The 23,447-nt window shown below is 35.6% G+C and overlaps 1 long non-coding RNA gene across 6 annotated transcripts in view; it reads left to right on the top strand.

Annotated features, from left to right (window-relative positions):
• The window catches only part of LOC146392704 (uncharacterized), a 193,463-nt gene that overhangs the window by 108,026 nt on the left and 61,990 nt on the right, over window positions 1-23,447 (top strand). The window lies entirely within an intron of this gene.

Raw genomic sequence — 23,447 nt, 5'->3', positions numbered from 1 at the left:
ACAGCTTTAAAAGCTGTCTGGTCAACACGGGAATGTTGAATTCTATGAGATAAAACCATAAATACTTATATCTGAGCTTTCTATCTAAAGTTACAGCTAACTTCATGAAGTTGTACAAAAAGGCTTTATTTCGCCAAGACAGTGCGTGTCTGACTATTACATGCATTTGAATGGAGTTCTCGCACGAAACAAAGTATAGGTTTTCATTATGTGAATAACTTGAAAATCTTAGCTCAAACAGCTTTAAAACCTGTTTGGTCAACACGGGGATATTGAATTCTATAAGATAAAGCCCTAAATAAGTATATCTGAGCCTTCTATCAAAAGTTACATGTAACTTCATGAAGTTGTACAAAAAGGCTTTATTTCGCCGAGACAGTGCGTTTCTGACTGTTACATGCATTTGAATGGAGTTCTCGCACGAAACAAAGTATACGTTTTCATTATGTGAATAACTTGAAAATCTTAGCTCAAACAGCTGCAAAACCCATTTTCCCAGCAAGCAGATGCTGAATTCTATAAGGCAAAGCCATGAATATGTGTGTCTGAGTCTTCTATCAAAAGTTACAGCTGTCTCTATGAAGTAGATGAAAAACGCTTTATTTCGCCAAGACTGTGCGTTTCTGACTATTACATGCATTTGAATGGAGTTCTCGCACGAAACAAAGTATAGGTTTTCATCTTGTGAATAACTCGAAAATCTTAGCTCAAACAGCTTTAAAACCTGTTTGCTCAACACGGGGATATTGAATTCTATAAGATAAAGCCACAAATAAGTATATCTGAGCCTTCTATCAAAAGTTACATGTAACTTCATGAAGCTGTACAAAAACACTTTATTTCGCCGAGAAAGTGCGTTTCTGAGTGTTACATGCATTTGAATGGAGTTCTCGCACGAAACAAAGTATAGGTTTTCATTATGTGAATAACTTGAAAATCTTAGCTCAAACAGCTGCAAAACCCATTTCCCCAGCACGCAGATGCTGAATTCTATAAGGCAAAGCCATGAATATGTGTGTCTGAGTCTTCTATCAAAAGTTACAGCTGTCTCTATGAAGTAGATGAAAAACGCTTTATTTCGCCAAGACAGTGCGTTTCTGACTATTAGATGCATTTAAATGGAGTTCTCGCACGAAACAAAGTATACGTTTTCATTATGTGAATAACTCGAAAATCTTAGCTCAAACAGCTTTAAAACCTGTTTGCTCAACACGGGGATATAGAATTCTAAAAGATAAAGCCATAAATACTTATATCTGAGCTTTCTATCTAAAGTTACAGCTAACTTCATGAAGTTGTACAAAAAGGCTTTATTTCGCCGAGACAGTGCGTTTCTAATTATTACATGCATTTGAATGGAGTTCTCCCACGAAACAAAGTATAGGTTTTCATTATGTGAATAACTTGAAAATCTTAGCTCAAACAGCTTTAAAACCTGTTTGCTCAACACGGGGATATTGAATTCTATAAGATAAAGCCCTAAATAAGTATATCTGAGCCTTCTATCAAAAGTTACATGTAACTTCATGAAGTTGTACAAAAAGGCTTTATTTCGCCGAGACAGTGCGTTTCTGACTATTACATGCATTTAAATGGAGTTCTCGCACGAAACAAAGTATACGTTTTCATTATGTGAATAACTCGAAAATCTTAGCTCAAACAGCTTTAAAACCTGTCTGGTCAACACGGGAATGTTGAATTCTATAAGATAAAACCATAAATACTTATATCTGAGCTTTCTATCTAAAGTTACAGCTAACTTCATGAAGTTGTACAAAAAGGCTTTATTTCGCCGAGACAGTGCGTTTCTGACTGTTACATGCATTTGAATGGAGTTCTCGCACGAAACAAAGTATAGGTTTTCATTATGTGAATAACTTGAAAATCTTAGCTCAAACAGCTTTAAAACCTGTCTGGTCAACACGGGAATGTTGAATTCTATAAGATAAAACCATAAATACTTATATCTGAGCTTTCTATCTAAAGTTACAGCTAACTTCATGAAGTTGTACAAAAAGGCTTTATTTCGCCGAGACAGTGCGTTTCTGACTGTTACATGCATTTGAATGGAGTTCTCGCACGAAACAAAGTATAGGTTTTCATTATGTGAATAACTTGAAAATCTTAGCTCAAACAGCTTTAAAACCTTTTTGGTCAACACGGGAATGTTGAATTCTATAAGATAAAGCCCTAAATAAGTATATCTGAGCCTTCTATCAAAAGTTACATGTAACTTCATGAAGTTGTACAAAAAGGCTTTATTTCGCCGAGACAGTGCGTTTCTGACTGTTACATGCATTTGAATGGAGTTCTCGCACGAAGCAAAGTATAGGTTTTCATTATGTGAATAACTTGAAAATCTTAGCTCAAACAGCTGCAAAACCCATTTTCCCAGCAAGCAGATGCTGAATTCTATAAGGCAAAGCCATGAATATGTGTGTCTGAGTCTTCTATCAAAAGTTACAGCTGTCTCTATGAAGTAGATGAAAAACGCTTTATTTCGCCAAGACTGTGCGTTTCTGACTATTACATGCATTTAAATGGAGTTCTCGCACGAAACAAAGTATACGTTTTCATTATGTGAATAACTCGAAAATCTTAGCTCAAACAGCTTTAAAACCTGTCTGGTCAACACGGGAATGTTGAATTCTATAAGATAAAACCATAAATACTTATATCTGAGCTTTCTATCTAAAGTTACAGCTAACTTCATGAAGTTGTACAAAAAGGCTTTATTTCGCCAAGACAGTGCGTGTCTGACTATTACATGCATTTGAATGGAGTTCTCGCACGAAACAAAGTATAGGTTTTCATTATGTGAATAACTCGAAAATCTTAGCTCAAACAGCTGCAAAACCCATTTTCCCAGCAAGCAGATGCTGAATTCTATAAGGCAAAGCCATGAATATGTGTGTCTGAGTCTTCTATCAAAAGTTACAGCTCTCTCTATGAAGTATATGAAAAACGCTTTATTTCGCCAAGACAGTGCGTTTCTGACTATTACATGCATTTAAATGGAGTTCTCGCACGAAACAAAGTATACGTTTTCATTATGTGAATAACTTGAAAATCTTAGCTCAAACAGCTTTAAAACCTGTCTGATCAACACGGGAATGTTGAATTCTATAAGATAAAACCATAAATACTTATATCTGAGCTTTCTATCTAAAGTTACAGCTAACTTCATGAAGTTGTACAAAAAGGCTTTATTTCGCCGAGACAGTGCGTTTCTGACTATTACATGCATTTAAATGGAGTTCTCGCACGAAACAAAGTATACGTTTTCATTATGTGAATAACTTGAAAATCTTAGCTCAAACAGCTTTAAAACCTGTCTGGTCAACACGGGAATGTTGAATTCTATAAGATAAAACCATAAATACTTATATCTGAGCTTTCTATCTAAAGTTACAGCTAACTTCATGAAGTTGTACAAAAAGGCTTTATTTCGCCGAGACAGTGCGTTTCTGACTATTACATGCATTTAAATGGAGTTCTCGCACGAAACAAAGTATACGTTTTCATTATGTGAATAACTTGAAAATCTTAGCTCAAACAGCTTTAAAAGCTGTCTGGTCAACACGGGAATGTTGAATTCTATGAGATAAAACCATAAATACTTATATCTGAGCTTTCTATCTAAAGTTACAGCTAACTTCATGAAGTTGTACAAAAAGGCTTTATTTCGCCAAGACAGTGCGTGTCTGACTATTACATGCATTTGAATGGAGTTCTCGCACGAAACAAAGTATAGGTTTTCATTATGTGAATAACTTGAAAATCTTAGCTCAAACAGCTTTAAAACCTGTCTGGTCTACACGGGGATATTGAATTCTATAAGATAAAGCCCTAAATAAGTATATCTGAGCCTTCTATCAAAAGTTACATGTAACTTCATGAAGTTGTACAAAAAGGCTTTATTTCGCCGAGACAGTGCGTTTCTGACTGTTACATGCATTTGAATGGAGTTCTCGCACGAAACAAAGTATAGGTTTTCATTATGTGAATAACTTGAAAATCTTAGCTCAAACAGCTTTAAAACCTGTTTGGTCAACACGGGGATATTGAATTCTATAAGATAAAGCCCTGAATAAGTATATCTGAGCCTTCTATCAAAAGTTACATGTAACTTCATGAAGTTGTACAAAAAGGCTTTATTTCGCCGAGACAGTGCGTTTCTGAGTGTTACATGCATTTGAATGGAGTTCTCGCACGAAACAAAGTATAGGTTTTCATTATGTGAATAACTTGAAAATCTTAGCTCAAACAGCTGCAAAACCCATTTTCCCAGCAAGCAGATGCTGAATTCTATAAGGCAAAGCCATGAATATGTGTGTCTGAGTCTTCTATCAAAAGTTACAGCTGTCTCTATGAAGTAGATGAAAAACGCTTTATTTCGCCAAGACTGTGCATTTCTGACTATTACATGCATTTGAATGGAGTTCTCGCACGAAACAAAGTATAGGTTTTAATCTTGTGAATAACTCGAAAATCTTAGCTCAAACAGCTTTAAAACCTGTTTGCTCAACACGGGGATATTGAATTCTATAAGATAAAGCCACAAATAAGTATATCTGAGCCTTCTATCAAAAGTTACATGTAACTTCATGAAGTTGTACAAAAAGGCTTTATTTCACCGAGACAGTGCGTTTCTGACTATTACATGCATTTAAATGGAGTTCTCGCACGAAACAAAGTATAGGTTTTCATTATGTGAATAACTCGAAAATCTTAGCTCAAACAGCTGCAAAACCCATTTTCCCAGCAAGCAGATGCTGAATTCTATAAGGCAAAGCCATGAATATGTGTGTCTGAGTCTTCTATCAAAAGTTACAGCTCTCTCTATGAAGTATATGAAAAACGCTTTATTTCGCCAAGACAGTGCGTTTCTGACTATTACATGCATTTAAATGGAGTTCTCGCACGAAACAAAGTATACGTTTTCATTATGTGAATAACTTGAAAATCTTAGCTCAAACAGCTGCAAAACCCATTTTCCCAGCAAGCAGATGCTGAATTCTATAAGGCAAAGCCATGAATATGTGTGTCTGCGTCTTCTATCAAAAGTTACAGCTGTCTCTATGAAGTAGATGAAAAACGCTTTATTTTGCCAAGACTGTGCGTTTCTGACTATTACATGCATTTGAATGGAGTTCTCGCACGAAACAAAGTATAGGTTTTCATCTCATGAATAACTCGAAAATCTTAGCTCAAACAGCTTTAAAACCTGTTTGCTCAACACGGGGATATTGAATTCTATGAGATAAAGCCACAAATAAGTATATCTGAGCCTTCTATCAAAAGTTACATGTAACTTCATGAAGCTGTACAAAAACACTTTATTTCGCCAAGAAAGTGCGTTTCTGACTGTTACATGCATTTGAATGGAGTTCTCGCACGAAACAAAGTATAGGTTTTCATTATGTGAATAACTTGAAAATCTTAGCTCAAACAGCTGCAAAACCCATTTCCCCAGCACGCAGATGCTGAATTCTATAAGGCAAAGCCATGAATATGTGTGTCTGTGTCTTCTATCAAAAGTTACAGCTCTCTCTATGAAGTAGATGAAAAACGCTTTATTTCGCTAAGACAGTGCGTTTCTGACTATTACATGCATTTAAATGGAGTTCTCGCACGAAACAAAGTATACGTTTTCATTATGTGAATAACTTGAAAATCTTAGCTCAAACAGCTTTAAAACCTGTCTGATCAACACGGGAATGTTGAATTCTATAAGATAAAACCATAAATACTTATATCTGAGCTTTCTATCTAAAGTTACAGCTAACTTCATGAAGTTGTACAAAAAGGCTTTATTTCGCCGAGACAGTGCGTTTCTGACTATTACATGCATTTAAATGGAGTTCTCGCACGAAACAAAGTATACGTTTTCATTATGTGAATAACTTGAAAATCTTAGCTCAAACAGCTTTAAAACCTGTCTGGTCAACACGGGAATGTTGAATTCTATAAGATAAAACCATAAATACTTATATCTGAGCTTTCTATCTAAAGTTACAGCTAACTTCATGAAGTTGTACAAAAAGGCTTTATTTCGCCGAGACAGTGCGTTTCTGACTATTACATGCATTTAAATGGAGTTCTCGCACGAAACAAAGTATACGTTTTCATTATGTGAATAACTTGAAAATCTTAGCTCAAACAGCTTTAAAAGCTGTCTGGTCAACACGGGAATGTTGAATTCTATGAGATAAAACCATAAATACTTATATCTGAGCTTTCTATCTAAAGTTACAGCTAACTTCATGAAGTTGTACAAAAAGGCTTTATTTCGCCAAGACAGTGCGTGTCTGACTATTACATGCATTTGAATGGAGTTCTCGCACGAAACAAAGTATAGGTTTTCATTATGTGAATAACTTGAAAATCTTAGCTCAAACAGCTTTAAAACCTGTTTGGTCAACACGGGGATATTGAATTCTATAAGATAAAGCCCTAAATAAGTATATCTGAGCCTTCTATCAAAAGTTACATGTAACTTCATGAAGTTGTACAAAAAGGCTTTATTTCGCCGAGACAGTGCGTTTCTGACTGTTACATGCATTTGAATGGAGTTCTCGCACGAAACAAAGTATACGTTTTCATTATGTGAATAACTTGAAAATCTTAGCTCAAACAGCTGCAAAACCCATTTTCCCAGCAAGCAGATGCTGAATTCTATAAGGCAAAGCCATGAATATGTGTGTCTGAGTCTTCTATCAAAAGTTACAGCTGTCTCTATGAAGTAGATGAAAAACGCTTTATTTCGCCAAGACTGTGCGTTTCTGACTATTACATGCATTTGAATGGAGTTCTCGCACGAAACAAAGTATAGGTTTTCATCTTGTGAATAACTCGAAAATCTTAGCTCAAACAGCTTTAAAACCTGTTTGCTCAACACGGGGATATTGAATTCTATAAGATAAAGCCACAAATAAGTATATCTGAGCCTTCTATCAAAAGTTACATGTAACTTCATGAAGCTGTACAAAAACACTTTATTTCGCCGAGAAAGTGCGTTTCTGAGTGTTACATGCATTTGAATGGAGTTCTCGCACGAAACAAAGTATAGGTTTTCATTATGTGAATAACTTGAAAATCTTAGCTCAAACAGCTGCAAAACCCATTTCCCCAGCACGCAGATGCTGAATTCTATAAGGCAAAGCCATGAATATGTGTGTCTGAGTCTTCTATCAAAAGTTACAGCTGTCTCTATGAAGTAGATGAAAAACGCTTTATTTCGCCAAGACAGTGCGTTTCTGACTATTAGATGCATTTAAATGGAGTTCTCGCACGAAACAAAGTATACGTTTTCATTATGTGAATAACTCGAAAATCTTAGCTCAAACAGCTTTAAAACCTGTTTGCTCAACACGGGGATATAGAATTCTAAAAGATAAAGCCATAAATACTTATATCTGAGCTTTCTATCTAAAGTTACAGCTAACTTCATGAAGTTGTACAAAAAGGCTTTATTTCGCCGAGACAGTGCGTTTCTAATTATTACATGCATTTGAATGGAGTTCTCCCACGAAACAAAGTATAGGTTTTCATTATGTGAATAACTTGAAAATCTTAGCTCAAACAGCTTTAAAACCTGTTTGCTCAACACGGGGATATTGAATTCTATAAGATAAAGCCCTAAATAAGTATATCTGAGCCTTCTATCAAAAGTTACATGTAACTTCATGAAGTTGTACAAAAAGGCTTTATTTCGCCGAGACAGTGCGTTTCTGACTATTACATGCATTTAAATGGAGTTCTCGCACGAAACAAAGTATACGTTTTCATTATGTGAATAACTCGAAAATCTTAGCTCAAACAGCTTTAAAACCTGTCTGGTCAACACGGGAATGTTGAATTCTATAAGATAAAACCATAAATACTTATATCTGAGCTTTCTATCTAAAGTTACAGCTAACTTCATGAAGTTGTACAAAAAGGCTTTATTTCGCCGAGACAGTGCGTTTCTGACTGTTACATGCATTTGAATGGAGTTCTCGCACGAAACAAAGTATAGGTTTTCATTATGTGAATAACTTGAAAATCTTAGCTCAAACAGCTTTAAAACCTGTCTGGTCAACACGGGAATGTTGAATTCTATAAGATAAAACCATAAATACTTATATCTGAGCTTTCTATCTAAAGTTACAGCTAACTTCATGAAGTTGTACAAAAAGGCTTTATTTCGCCAAGACAGTGCGTGTCTGACTATTACATGCATTTGAATGGAGTTCTCGCACGAAACAAAGTATAGGTTTTCATTATGTGAATAACTCGAAAATCTTAGCTCAAACAGCTGCAAAACCCATTTTCCCAGCAAGCAGATGCTGAATTCTATAAGGCAAAGCCATGAATATGTGTGTCTGAGTCTTCTATCAAAAGTTACAGCTCTCTCTATGAAGTATATGAAAAACGCTTTATTTCGCCAAGACAGTGCGTTTCTGACTATTACATGCATTTAAATGGAGTTCTCGCACGAAACAAAGTATACGTTTTCATTATGTGAATAACTTGAAAATCTTAGCTCAAACAGCTTTAAAACCTGTCTGATCAACACGGGAATGTTGAATTCTATAAGATAAAACCATAAATACTTATATCTGAGCTTTCTATCTAAAGTTACAGCTAACTTCATGAAGTTGTACAAAAAGGCTTTATTTCGCCGAGACAGTGCGTTTCTGACTATTACATGCATTTAAATGGAGTTCTCGCACGAAACAAAGTATACGTTTTCATTATGTGAATAACTTGAAAATCTTAGCTCAAACAGCTTTAAAACCTGTCTGGTCAACACGGGAATGTTGAATTCTATAAGATAAAACCATAAATACTTATATCTGAGCTTTCTATCTAAAGTTACAGCTAACTTCATGCAGTTGTACAAAAAGGCTTTATTTCGCCGAGACAGTGCGTTTCTGACTATTACATGCATTTAAATGGAGTTCTCGCACGAAACAAAGTATACGTTTTCATTATGTGAATAACTTGAAAATCTTAGCTCAAACAGCTTTAAAAGCTGTCTGGTCAACACGGGAATGTTGAATTCTATGAGATAAAACCATAAATACTTATATCTGAGCTTTCTATCTAAAGTTACAGCTAACTTCATGAAGTTGTACAAAAAGGCTTTATTTCGCCGAGACAGTGCGTTTCTGACTGTTACATGCATTTGAATGGAGTTCTCGCACGAAACAAAGTATAGGTTTTCATTATGTGAATAACTTGAACATCTTAGCTCAAACAGCTTTAAAACCTGTTTGGTCAACACGGGGATATTGAATTCTATAAGATAAAGCCCTAAATAAGTATATCTGAGCCTTCTATCAAAAGTTACATGTAACTTCATGAAGTTGTACAAAAAGGCTTTATTTCGCCGAGACAGTGCGTTTCTGACTGTTACATGCATTTGAATGGAGTTCTCGCACGAAACAAAGTATAGGTTTTCATTATGTGAATAACTTGAAAATCTTAGCTCAAACAGCTTTAAAACCTGTTTGGTCAACACGGGGATATTGAATTCTATAAGATAAAGCCCTGAATAAGTATATCTGAGCCTTCTATCAAAAGTTACATGTAACTTCATGAAGTTGTACAAAAAGGCTTTATTTCGCCGAGACAGTGCGTTTCTGAGTGTTACATGCATTTGAATGGAGTTCTCGCACGAAACAAAGTATAGGTTTTCATTATGTGAATAACTTGAAAATCTTAGCTCAAACAGCTGCAAAACCCATTTTCCCAGCAAGCAGATGCTGAATTCTATAAGGCAAAGCCATGAATATGTGTGTCTGAGTCTTCTATCAAAAGTTACAGCTGTCTCTATGAAGTAGATGAAAAACGCTTTATTTCGCCAAGACTGTGCATTTCTGACTATTACATGCATTTGAATGGAGTTCTCGCACGAAACAAAGTATAGGTTTTAATCTTGTGAATAACTCGAAAATCTTAGCTCAAACAGCTTTAAAACCTGTTTGCTCAACACGGGGATATTGAATTCTATAAGATAAAGCCACAAATAAGTATATCTGAGCCTTCTATCAAAAGTTACATGTAACTTCATGAAGCTGTACAAAAAGGCTTTATTTCGCCGAGACAGTGCGTTTCTGACTATTACATGCATTTGAATGGAGTTCTCGCACGAAACAAAGTATACGTTTTCATTATGTGAATAACTTGAAAATCTTAGCTCAAACAGCTGCAAAACCCATTTCCCCAGCACGCAGATGCTGAATTCTATAAGGCAAAGCCATGAATATGTGTGTCTGTGTCTTCTATCAAAAGTTACAGCTCTCTCTATGAAGTAGATGAAAAACGCTTTATTTCGCCGAGACAGTGCGTTTCTGACTATTACATGCATTTGAATGGAGTTCTCGCACGAAACAAAGTATAGGTTTTCATCTTGTGAATAACTCGAAAATCTTAGCTCAAACAGCTTTAAAACCTGTTTGCTCAACACGGGGATATTGAATTCTATAAGATAAAGCCCTAAATAAGTATATCTGAGCCTTCTATCAAAAGTTACATGTAACTTCATGAAGTTGTACAAAAAGGCTTTATTTCGCCGAGACAGTGCGTGTCTGACTATTACATGCATTTAAATGGAGTTCTCGCACGAAACAAAGTATACGTTTTCATTATGTGAATAACTCGAAAATCTTAGCTCAAACAGCTTTAAAACCTGTCTGGTCAACACGGGAATGTTGAATTCTATAAGATAAAACCATAAATACTTATATCTGAGCTTTCTATCTAAAGTTACAGCTAACTTCATGAAGTTGTACAAAAAGGCTTTATTTCGCCAAGACAGTGCGTGTCTGACTATTACATGCATTTGAATGGAGTTCTCGCACGAAACAAAGTATAGGTTTTCATTATGTGAATAACTCGAAAATCTTAGCTCAAACAGCTGCAAAACCCATTTTCCCAGCAAGCAGATGCTGAATTCTATAAGGCAAAGCCATGAATATGTGTGTCTGAGTCTTCTATCAAAAGTTACAGCTCTCTCTATGAAGTATATGAAAAACGCTTTATTTCGCCAAGACAGTGCGTTTCTGACTATTACATGCATTTAAATGGAGTTCTCGCACGAAACAAAGTATACGTTTTCATTATGTGAATAACTTGAAAATCTTAGCTCAAACAGCTTTAAAACCTGTCTGGTCAACACGGGAATGTTGAATTCTATAAGATAAAACCATAAATACTTATATCTGAGCTTTCTATCTAAAGTTACAGCTAACTTCATGAAGTTGTACAAAAAGGCTTTATTTCGCCGAGACAGTGCGTTTCTGACTATTACATGCATTTAAATGGAGTTCTCGCACGAAACAAAGTATAGGTTTTCATTATGTGAATAACTTGAAAATCTTAGCTCAAACAGCTTTAAAACCTGTCTGGTCAACACGGGAATGTTGAATTCTATAAGATAAAGCCCTAAATAAGTATATCTGAGCCTTCTATCAAAAGTTACATGTAACTTCATGAAGTTGTACAAAAAGGCTTTATTTCGCCGAGACAGTGCGTTTCTGAGTGTTACATGCATTTGAATGGAGTTCTCGCACGAAACAAAGTATAGGTTTTCATTATGTGAATAACTTGAAAATCTTAGCTCAAACAGCTGCAAAACCCATTTTCCCAGCAAGCAGATGCTGAATTCTATAAGGCAAAGCCATGAATATGTGTGTCTGAGTCTTCTATCAAAAGTTACAGCTGTCTCTATTAAGTAGATGAAAAACGCTTTATTTCGCCAAGACTGTGCATTTCTGACTATTACATGCATTTGAATGGAGTTGTCGCACGAAACAAAGTATAGGTTTTAATCTTGTGAATAACTCGAAAATCTTAGCTCAAACAGCTTTAAAACCTGTTTGCTCAACACGGGGATATTGAATTCTATAAGATAAAGCCACAAATAAGTATATCTGAGCCTTCTATCAAAAGTTACATGTAACTTCATGAAGCTGTACAAAAACACTTTATTTCGCCAAGAAAGTGCGTTTCTGAGTGTTACATGCATTTGAATGGAGTTCTCGCACGAAACAAAGTCTAGGTTTTCATTATGTGAATAACTTGAAAATCTTAGCTCAAACAGCTGCAAAACCCATTTCCCCAGCACGCAGATGCTGAATTCTATAAGGCAAAGCCATGAATATGTGTTTCTGAGTCTTCTATCAAAAGTTACAGCTCTCTCTATGAAGTATATGAAAAACGCTTTATTTCGCCAAGACAGTGCGTTTCTGACTATTACATGCATTTAAATGGAGTTCTCGCACGAAACAAAGTATAGGTTTTCATTATGTGAATAACTTGAAAATCTTAGCTCAAACAGCTTTAAAACCTGTCTGATCAACACGGGAATGTTGAATTCTATAAGATAAAACCATAAATACTTATATCTGAGCTTTCTATCTAAAGTTACAGCTAACTTCATGAAGTTGTACAAAAAGGCTTTATTTCGCCGAGACAGTGCGTTTCTGACTATTACATGCATTTAAATGGAGTTCTCGCACGAAACAAAGTATACGTTTTCATTATGTGAATAACTTGAAAATCTTAGCTCAAATAGCCGGAAAACCCATTTTCCCAGCAAGCAGATGCTGAATTCTATAAGGCAAAGCCATGAATATGTGTGTTTGAGTCTTCTATCAAAAGTTACAGCTGTCTCTATGAAGTAGATGAAAAACGCTTTCTTTCGTCAAGACTGTGCGTTTCTGACTATTACATGCATTTGAATGGAGTTCTCGCACGAAACAAAGTATAGGTTTTCATCTTGTGAATAACTCGAAAATCTTAGCTCAAACAGCTTTAAAACCTGTTTGCTCAACACGGGGATATTGAATTCTATAAGATAAAGCCACAAATAAGTATATCTGAGCCTTCTATCAAAAGTTACATGTAACTTCATGAAGCTGTACAAAAAGGCTTTATTTCGCCGAGACAGTGCGTTTCTGACTATTACATGCATTTGAATGGAGTTCTCGCACGAAACAAAGTATAGGTTTTCATTATGTGAATAACTTGAAAATCTTAGCTCAAACAGCTGCAAAACCCATTTCCCCAGCACGCAGATGCTGAATTCTATAAGGCAAAGCCATGAATATGTGTGTCTGTGTCTTCTATCAAAAGTTACAGCTCTCTCTATGAAGTAGATGAAAAACGCTTTATTTCGCTAAGACAGTGCGTTTCTGACTATTACATGCATTTAAATGGAGTTCTCGCACGAAACAAAGTATACGTTTTCATTATGTGAATAACTTTTCAAAATCTTAGCTCAAACAGCTTTAAAACCTGTCTGGTCAACACGGGAATGTTGAATTCTATAAGATAAAACCATAAATACTTATACCTGAGCTTTCTATCTAAAGTTACAGCTAACTTCATGAAGTTGTACAAAAAGGCTTTATTTCGCCGAGACAGTGCGTTTCTGACTATTACATGCATTTAAATGGAGTTCTCGCACGAAACAAAGTATACGTTTTCATTATGTGAATAACTTGAAAATCTTAGCTCAAACAGCTTTAAAACCTGTCTGGTCAACACGGGAATGTTGAATTCTATAAGATAAAACCATAAATACTTATATCTGAGCTTTCTATCTAAAGTTACAGCTAACTTCATGAAGTTGTACAAAAAGGCTTTATTTCGCCGAGACAGTGCGTTTCTGACTATTACATGCATTTAAATGGAGTTCTCGCACGAAACAAAGTATACGTTTTCATTATGTGAATAACTTGAAAATCTTAGCTCAAACAGCTTTAAAACCTGTCTGGTCAACACGGGAATGTTGAATTCTATAAGATAAAGCCCTAAATAAGTATATCTGAGCCTTCTATCAAAAGTTACATGTAACTTCATGAAGTTGTACAAAAAGGCTTTATTTCGCCGAGACAGTGCGTTTCTGAGTGTTACATGCATTTGAATGGAGTTCTCGCACGAAACAAAGTATAGGTTTTCATTATGTGAATAACTTGAAAATCTTAGCTCAAACAGCTGCAAAACCCATTTTCCCAGCAAGCAGATGCTGAATTCTATAAGGCAAAGCCATGAATATGTGTGTCTGAGTCTTCTATCAAAAGTTACAGCTGTCTCTATTAAGTAGATGAAAAACGCTTTATTTCGCCAAGACTGTGCATTTCTGACTATTACATGCATTTGAATGGAGTTGTCGCACGAAACAAAGTATAGGTTTTAATCTTGTGAATAACTCGAAAATCTTAGCTCAAACAGCTTTAAAACCTGTTTGCTCAACACGGGGATATTGAATTCTATAAGATAAAGCCACAAATAAGTATATCTGAGCCTTCTATCAAAAGTTACATGTAACTTCATGAAGCTGTACAAAAACACTTTATTTCGCCAAGAAAGTGCGTTTCTGAGTGTTACATGCATTTGAATGGAGTTCTCGCACGAAACAAAGTCTAGGTTTTCATTATGTGAATAACTTGAAAATCTTAGCTCAAACAGCTGCAAAACCCATTTCCCCAGCACGCAGATGCTGAATTCTATAAGGCAAAGCCATGAATATGTGTGTCTGTGTCTTCTATCAAAAGTTACAGCTCTCTCTATGAAGTAGATGAAAAACGCTTTATTTCGCTAAGACAGTGCGTTTCTGACTATTACATGCATTTAAATGGAGTTCTCGCACGAAACAAAGTATACGTTTTCATTATGTGAATAACTTTTCAAAATCTTAGCTCAAACAGCTTTAAAACCTGTCTGGTCAACACGGGAATGTTGAATTCTATAAGATAAAACCATAAATACTTATACCTGAGCTTTCTATCTAAAGTTACAGCTAACTTCATGAAGTTGTACAAAAAGGCTTTATTTCGCCGAGACAGTGCGTTTCTGACTATTACATGCATTTAAATGGAGTTCTCGCACGAAAAAAAGTATAGGTTTTCATTATGTAAATAACTTGAAAATCTTAGATCAAACAGCTTTAAAACCTGGTTGCTCAACACGGGGATATTGAATTCTATAAGATAAAGCCCTAAATAAGTATATCTGAGCCTTCTATCAAAAGTTACATGTAACTTCATGAAGTTGTACAAAAACACTTTATTTCGCCGAGACAGTGCGTTTCTGAGTGTTACATGCATTTGAATGGAGTTCTCGCACGAAACAAAGTATAGGTTTTCATTATGTGAATAACTTGAAAATCTTAGCTCAAACAGCTGCAAAACCCATTTTCCCAGCAAGCAGATGCTGAATTCTATAAGGCAAAGCCATGAATATGTGTGTCTGCGTCTTCTATCAAAAGTTACAGCTGTCTCTATGAAGTAGATGAAAAACGCTTTATTTTGCCAAGACTGTGCGTTTCTGACTATTACATGCATTTGAATGGAGTTCTCGCACGAAACAAAGTATAGGTTTTCATCTCATGAATAACTCGAAAATCTTAGCTCAAACAGCTTTAAAACCTGTTTGCTCAACACGGGGATATTGAATTCTATGAGATAAAGCCACAAATAAGTATATCTGAGCCTTCTATCAAAAGTTACATGTAACTTCATGAAGCTGTACAAAAACACTTTATTTCGCCAAGAAAGTGCGTTTCTGACTGTTACATGCATTTGAATGGAGTTCTCGCACGAAACAAAGTATAGGTTTTCATTATGTGAATAACTTGAAAATCTTAGCTCAAACAGCTGCAAAACCCATTTCCCCAGCACGCAGATGCTGAATTCTATAAGGCAAAGCCATGAATATGTGTGTCTGTGTCTTCTATCAAAAGTTACAGCTCTCTCTATGAAGTAGATGAAAAACGCTTTATTTCGCTAAGACAGTGCGTTTCTGACTATTACATGCATTTAAATGGAGTTCTCGCACGAAACAAAGTATACGTTTTCATTATGTGAATAACTTGAAAATCTTAGCTCAAACAGCTTTAAAACCTGTCTGGTCAACACGGGAATGTTGAATTCTATAAGATAAAACCATAAATACTTATATCTGAGTTTTCTATCTAAAGTTACAGCTAACTTCATGAAGTTGTACAAAAAGGCTTTATTTCGCCGAGACAGTGCGTTTCTAACTATTACATGCATTTGAATGGAGTTCTCGCCCGGAACAAAGCATAGGTTTTCATCTTGTGAATAACTCGAAAATCTTAGCTCAAACAGCTTTAAAACCTGTTTGCTCAACACGGGGATATTGAATTCTATAAGATAAAGCCACAAATAAGTATATCTGAGCCTTCTATCAAAAGTTACATGTAACTTCATGAAGCTGTACAAAAAGGCTTTATTTCGCCAAGACAGTGCGTTTCTGACTGTTACATGCATTTGAATGGAGTTCTCGCACGAAACAAAGTATAGGTTTTCATTATGTGAATAACTCGAAAATCTTAGCTCAAACAGCTTTAAAACCTGTCTGGTCAACACGGGAATGTTGAATTCTATGAGATAAAACCATAAATACGTATATCTGAGCTTTCTATCTAAAGTTACATGTAACTTCATGAAGTTGTACAAAAAGGCTTTATTTCGCCGAGACAGTGCGTTTCTGACTATTACATGCATTTGAATGGAGTTCTCGCACGAAACAAAGTATAGGTTTTCATTATGTGAATAACTCGAAAATCTTAGCTCAAACAGCTTTAAAACCTTTCTGGTCAACACGGGAATGTTGAATTCTATAAGATAAAACCATAAATACTTATATCTGAGCTTTCTATCTAAAGTTACAGCTAACTTCATGAAGTTGTACAAAAAGGCTTTATTTCGCCAAGACAGTGCGTGTCTGACTATTACATGCATTTGAATGGAGTTCTCGCACGAAACAAAGTATAGGTTTTCATCTTGTGAATAACTCGAAAATCTTAGCTCAAACAGCTTTAAAACCTGTTTGCTCAACACGGGGATATTGAATTCTATAAGATAAAGCCCTAAATAAGTATATCTGAGCCTTCTATCAAAAGTTACATGTAACTTCATGAAGTTGTACAAAAAGGCTTTATTTCACCGAGACAGTGCGTGTCTGACTATTACATGCATTTAAATGGAGTTCTCGCACGAAACAAAGTATACGTTTTCATTATGTGAATAACTCGAAAATCTTAGCTCAAACAGCTTTAAAACCTGTCTGGTCAACACGGGAATGTTGAATTCTATAAGATAAAACCATAAATACTTATATCTGAGCCTTCTATCAAAAGTTACATGTAACTTCATGAAGTTGTACAAAAAGGCTTTATTTCGCCAAGACAGTGCGTTTCTGACTGTTACATGCATTTGAATGGAGTTCTCGCACGAAACAAAGTATAGGTTTTCATTATGTGAATAACTCGAAAATCTTAGCTCAAACAGCTTTAAAACCTGTCTGGTCAACACGGGAATGTTGAATTCTATGAGATAAAACCATAAATACGTATATCTGAGCTTTCTATCTAAAGTTACATGTAACTTCATGAAGTTGTACAAAAAGGCTTTATTTCGCCGAGACAGTGCGTTTCTGACTATTACATGCATTTGAATGGAGTTCTCGCACGAAACAAAGTATAGGTTTTCATTATGTGAATAACTTGAAAATCTTAGCTCAAACAGCTTTAAAACCTGTTTGGTCAACACGGGGATATTGAATTCTATAAGATAAAGCCCTAAATAAGTATATCTGAGCCTTCTATCAAAAGTTACATGTAACTTCATGAAGTTGTACAAAAAGGCTTTATTTCGCCGAGACAGTGCGTTTCTGACTATTACATGCATTTGAATGGAGTTCTCGCACGAAACAAAGTATAGGTTTTCATTATGTGAATAACTTGAAAATCTTAGCTCAAACAGCTGCAAAACCCATTTTCCCAGCAAGCAGATGCTGAATTCTATAAGGCAAAGCCATGAATATGTGTGTCTGAGTCTTCTATCAAAAGTTACAGCTGTCTCTATGAAGTAGATGAAAAACGCTTTATTTCGCCAAGACTGTGCGTTTCTGACTATTACATGCATTTGAATGGAGTTCTCGCACGAAACAAAGTATAGGTTTTCATCTTGTGAATAACTCGAAAATCTTAGCTCAAACAGCTTTAAAACCTGTTTGCTCAACACAGGGATATTGAATTCTATAAGATAAAGCCACAAATAAGTATATCTGAGCCTTCTATCAAAAGTTACATGTAACTTCATGAAGCTGTACAAAAACACTTTATTTCGCCAAGACAGTGCGTTTCTGAGTGTTACATGCATTTGAATGGAGTTCTCGCACGAAACAAAGTATAGGTTTTCATTATGTGAATAACTTAAAAGTCTTAGCTCAAACAGCTGCAAAACCCATTTCCCCAGCACGCAGATGCTGAATTCTATAAGGCAAAGCCATGAATATGTGTGTCTGAGTCTTCTCTCAAAAGTTACAGCTGTCTCTATGAAGTAGATGAAAAACGCTTTATTTCGCCAAGACAGTGCGTTTCTGACTATTACATGCATTTGAATGGAGTTCTCGCACGAAACAAAGTATAGGTTTTCATTATGTGAATAACTTGAAAATCTTAGCTCAAACAGCTTTAAAACCTGTTTGGTCAACACGGGGATATTGAATTCTATAAGATAAAGCCCTAAATAAGTATATCTGAGCCTTCTATCAAAAGTTACATGTAACTTCATGAAGTTGTACAAAAAGGCTTTATTTCGCCGAGACAGTGCGTTTCTCACTATTACATGCATTTGAATGGAGTTCTCGCACGAAACAAAGTATAGGTTTTCATTATGTGAATAACTTGAAAATCTTAGCTCAAACAGCTGCAAAACCCATTTTCCCAGAAAGCAGATGCTGAATTCTATAAGGCAAAGCCATGAATATGTGTGTCTGAGTCTTCTATCAAAAGTTACAGCTCTCTCTATGAAGTAGATGAAAAACGCTTTATTTCGCCGAGACTGTGCGTTTCTGACTATTACATGCATTTGAATGGAGTTCTCGCACGAAACAAAGTATAGGTTTTAATCTTGTGAATAACTCGAAAATCTTAGCTCAAACAGCTTTAAAACCTGTTTGCTCAACACGGGGATATTGAATTCTATAAGATAAAGCCACAAATAAGTATATCTGAGCCTTCTATCAAAAGTTACATGTAACTTCATGAAGCTGTACAAAAACACTTTATTTCGCCAAGAAAGTGCGTTTCTGACTGTTACATGCATTTGAATGGAGTTCTCGCACGAAGCAAAGTATAGGTTTTCATTATGTGAATAACTTGAAAATCTTACCTCAAACAGCTTTAAAACCTGTCTGCTCAACACGGGAATGTTAAATTCTATGAGATAAAACCATAAATACTTATATCTGAGCTTTCTATCTAAAGTTACATGTAACTTCATGAAGTTGTACAAAAAGGCTTTATTTCGCCGAGACAGTGCGTTTCTGACTATTACATGCATTTGAATGGAGTTCTCGCACGAAACAAAGTATACGTTTTCATTATGTGAATAACTCGAAAATCTTAGCTCAAACAGCTTTAAAACCTGTCTGGTCAACACGGGAATGTTGAATTCTATAAGATAAAACCATAAATACTTATATCTGAGCTTTCTATCTAAAGTTACAGCTAACTTCATGAAGTTGTACAAAAAGGCTTTATTTCGCCAAGACAGTGCGTGTCTGACTATTACATGCATTTGAATGGAGTTCTCGCACGAAACAAAGTATAGGTTTTCATTATGTGAATAACTTGAAAATCTTAGCTCAAACAGCTTTAAAACCTGTTTGGTCAACACGGGGATATTGAATTCTATAAGATAAAGCCCTAAATAAGTATATCTGAGCCTTCTATCAAAAGTTACATGTAACTTCATGAAGTTGTACAAAAAGGCTTTATTTCGCCGAGACAGTGCGTTTCTGACTGTTACATGCATTTGAATGGAGTTCTCGCACGAAACAAAGTATACGTTTTCATTATGTGAATAACTTGAAAATCTTAGCTCAAACAGCTGCAAAACCCATTTTCCCAGCAAGCAGATGCTGAATTCTATAAGGCAAAGCCATGAATATGTGTGTCTGAGTCTTCTATCAAAAGTTACAGCTGTCTCTATGAAGTAGATGAAAAACGCTTTATTTCGCCAAGACTGTGCGTTTCTGACTATTACATGCATTTGAATGGAGTTCTCGCACGAAACAAAGTATAGGTTTTCATCTTGTGAATAACTCGAAAATCTTAGCTCAAACAGCTTTAAAACCTGTTTGCTCAACACGGGGATATTGAATTCTATAAGATAAAGCCACAAATAAGTATATCTGAGCCTTCTATCAAAAGTTACATGTAACTTCATGAAGCTGTACAAAAACACTTTATTTCGCCGAGAAAGTGCGTTTCTGAGTGTTACATGCATTTGAATGGAGTTCTCGCACGAAACAAAGTATAGGTTTTCATTATGTGAATAACTTGAAAATCTTAGCTCAAACAGCTGCAAAACCCATTTTCCCAGCAAGCAGATGCTGAATTCTATAAGGCAAAGCCATGAATATGTGTGTCTGAGTCTTCTATCAAAAGTTACAGCTGTCTCTATGAAGTAGATGAAAAACGCTTTATTTCGCCAAGACTGTGCGTTTCTGACTATTACATGCATTTGAATGGAGTTCTCGCACGAAACAAAGTATAGGTTTTCATCTTGTGAATAACTCGAAAATCTTAGCTCAAACAGCTTTAAAACCTGTTTGCTCAACACAGGGATATTGAATTCTATGAGATAAAGCCACAAATAAGTATATCTGAGCCTTCTATCAAAAGTTACATGTAACTTCATGAAGCTGTACAAAAACACTTTATTTCGCCAAGACAGTGCGTTTCTGAGTGTTACATGCATTTGAATGGAGTTCTCGCACGAAACAAAGTATAGGTTTTCATTATGTGAATAACTTAAAAGTCTTAGCTCAAACAGCTGCAAAACCCATTTCCCCAGCACGCAGATGCTGAATTCTATAAGGCAAAGCCATGAATATGTGTGTCTGAGTCTTCTCTCAAAAGTTACAGCTGTCTCTATGAAGTAGATGAAAAACGCTTTATTTCGCCAAGACAGTGCGTTTCTGACTATTACATGCATTTGAATGGAGTTCTCGCACGAAACAAAGTATAGGTTTTCATTATGTGAATAACTTGAAAATCTTAGCTCAAACAGCTTTAAAACCTGTTTGGTCAACACGGGGATATTGAATTCTATAAGATAAAGCCCTAAATAAGTATATCTGAGCCTTCTATCAAAAGTTACATGTAACTTCATGAAGTTGTACAAAAAGGCTTTATTTCGCCGAGACAGTGCGTTTCTCACTATTACATGCATTTGAATGGAGTTCTCGCACGAAACAAAGTATAGGTTTTCATTATGTGAATAACTTGAAAATCTTAGCTCAAACAGCTGCAAAACCCATTTCCCCAGCACGCAGATGCTGAATTCTATAAGGCAAAGCCATGAATATGTGTGTCTGTGTCTTCTATCAAAAGTTACAGCTCTCTCTATGAAGTAGATGAAAAACGCTTCATTTCGCTGAGACAGTGCGTTTCTGACTATTACATGCATTTAAATGGAGTTCTCGCACGAAACAAAGTATAGGTTTTCATTATGTGAATAACTTTAAAATCTTAGCTCAAACAGCTTTAAAACCTGTCTGCTCAACACGGGGATATTAAATTCTATGAGATAAAGCCCTAAATAAGTATATCTGAGCCTTCTATCAAAAGTTACATGTAACTTCATGAAGCTGTACAAAAAGATTTTATTTCGCCAAGACAGTGCGTTTCTGACTGTTACATGCATTTGAATGGAGTTCTCGCACGAAACAAAGTATAGGTTTTCATTATGTGAATAACTTGAAAATCTTAGCTCAAACAGCTGCAAAACCCATTTTCCCAGAAAGCAGATGCTGAATTCTATAAGGCAAAGCCATGAATATGTGTGTCTGAGTCTTCTATCAAAAGTTACAGCTCTCTCTATGAAGTAGATGAAAAACGCTTTATTTCGCCAAGACTGTGCGTTTCTGACTATTACATGCATTTGAATGGAGTTCTCGCACGAAACAAAGTATAGGTTTTAATCTTGTGAATAACTCGAAAATCTTAGCTCAAACAGCTTTAAAACCTGTTTGCTCAACACGGGGATATTGAATTCTATAAGATAAAGCCACAAATAAGTATATCTGAGCCTTCTATCAAAAGTTACATGTAACTTCATGAAGCTGTACAAAAACACTTTATTTCGCCAAGAAAGTGCGTTTCTGAGTGTTACATGCATTTGAATGGAGTTCTCGCACGAAGCAAAGTATAGGTTTTCATTATGTGAATAACTTGAAAATCTTACCTCAAACAGCTTTAAAACCTGTCTGCTCAACACGGGAATGTTAAATTCTATGAGATAAAACCATAAATACTTATATCTGAGCTTTCTATCTAAAGTTACATGTAACTTCATGAAGTTGTACAAAAAGGCTTTATTTCGCCGAGACAGTGCGTTTCTGACTATTACATGCATTTGAATGGAGTTCTCGCACGAAACAAAGTATACGTTTTCATTATGTGAATAACTCGAAAATCTTAGCTCAAACAGCTTTAAAACCTGTCTGGTCAACACGGGAATGTTGAATTCTATAAGATAAAACCATAAATACTTATATCTGAGCTTTCTATCTAAAGTTACAGCTAACTTCATGAAGTTGTACAAAAAGGCTTTATTTCGCCAAGACAGTGCGTGTCTGACTATTACATGCATTTGAATGGAGTTCTCGCACGAAACAAAGTATAGGTTTTCATTATGTGAATAACTTGAAAATCTTAGCTCAAACAGCTTTAAAACCCGTTTGGTCAACACGGGGATATTGAATTCTATAAGATAAAGCCCTAAATAAGTATATCTGAGCCTTCTATCAAAAGTTACATGTAACTTCATGAAGTTGTACAAAAAGGCTTTATTTCGCCGAGACAGTGCGTTTCTGACTGTTACATGCATTTGAATGGAGTTCTCGCACGAAACAAAGTATACGTTTTCATTATGTGAATAACTTGAAAATCTTAGCTCAAACAGCTGCAAAACCCATTTTCCCAGCAAGCAGATGCTGAATTCTATAAGGCAAAGCCATGAATATGTGTGTCTGAGTCTTCTATCAAAAGTTACAGCTGTCTCTATGAAGTAGATGAAAAACGCTTTATTTCGCCAAGACTGTGCGTTTCTGACTATTACATGCATTTGAATGGAGTTCTCGCACGAAACAAAGTATAGGTTTTCATCTTGTGAATAACTCGAAAATCTTAGCTCAAACAGCTTTAAAACCTGTTTGCTCAACACGGGGATATTGAATTCTATAAGATAAAGCCACAAATAAGTATATCTGAGCCTTCTATCAAAAGTTACATGTAACTTCATGAAGCTGTACAAAAACACTTTATTTCGCCGAGAAAGTGCGTTTCTGAGTGTTACATGCATTTGAATGGAGTTCTCGCACGAAACAAAGTATAGGTTTTCATTATGTGAATA

The sequence above is a fragment of the Perissodus microlepis genome, chromosome 2 (genome assembly GCF_051167445.1).
Source record: "Perissodus microlepis isolate ML-2025 ecotype Zambia chromosome 2, ASM5116744v1, whole genome shotgun sequence".
In the NCBI taxonomy this organism is placed as follows: domain Eukaryota; kingdom Metazoa; phylum Chordata; class Actinopteri; order Cichliformes; family Cichlidae; genus Perissodus; species Perissodus microlepis.
The sequence above is the reverse complement of the archived record's forward strand: the minus strand, read 5'-3'. Positions and strand labels throughout refer to the sequence as shown.